This window comes from Microtus ochrogaster, chromosome 7 (genome assembly GCF_000317375.1).
Source record: "Microtus ochrogaster isolate Prairie Vole_2 chromosome 7, MicOch1.0, whole genome shotgun sequence".
Classification (NCBI taxonomy): Eukaryota; Metazoa; Chordata; class Mammalia; order Rodentia; family Cricetidae; genus Microtus; species Microtus ochrogaster.
Genome location: NC_022014.1, coordinates 82,545,820 through 82,546,612, shown reverse-complemented (window position 1 = coordinate 82,546,612; position 793 = coordinate 82,545,820). Strand labels below are relative to the sequence as shown.

The 793-nt window shown below is 52.8% G+C and overlaps 1 protein-coding gene across 1 annotated transcript in view; it reads right to left on the bottom strand.

Annotated features, from left to right (window-relative positions):
- Rnf213 (ring finger protein 213) overlaps window positions 1–793 on the bottom strand; it is a 79,979-nt gene that overhangs the window by 49,539 nt on the left and 29,647 nt on the right. The window lies entirely within an intron of this gene.

Here is a 793-nt window from a genome sequence, read left to right as displayed (position 1 = left end):
CAGACTAAAGAAAAGGTAGTAAGGGAGCTGACCACGAGGGCTCCTCTCTCTCCACTTCCTGACTTCAGATGCAATGTAAGCCCTGCTTGACACTCTTGCCACAAGGGCTACCCCGTGCTCGCCCCCCATGTGGACTGTGCTCCCCGACAGTATGGACTGTGCTCCCTGACAGTAGGGACTGTGCTCCCCAACATTATAGAATGTGCTCTGACAGTATGGACTGTGCTCCCCGACATTATGGACTGTGCTCCCGGACAGTATGAACTGTGCTCTGACAGTGTGGACTATGCTCTGACAGTATGGACTGTGCTCTCGAACAGTATGGACTGTGTTCCCCAAAAGTATGGACTGTGCTCTGACAGTATGGACTGTGCTCTTGGACAGTATGGACTGTGCTCTGACAGTGTGGACTGTGCTCCCCAACAGTATGGACTGTGCTTCCGGACATTATGGAATGTGCCCTCCACCAGTATGGACTGTGCTCCCCGACAGTATGGACTGTGCCCGACACTGAGTCACAACAGACCCTTCTCCAGCAGCCTTTGTCAGGCGCTTGTCATAGCCAGGGGAACAAATATGTTTCATTTGTCTTGTGATCTGATTTGCTAAAGGCAGGCTCAGATGTTAACAGGTACAGTGAAGGAATGTAGCAAGGGACCATGGGTAAAATCTCAGCCCTGAAGCTGGACAAGTCATCTAATGGCATGGACAGCATGGCTTAGTTTCCACCTCCCCACAGAAACAGCACGTGTGGGAAGCTGAGGCCAGCGGGGGCAGCCACCATGCCGCCCAG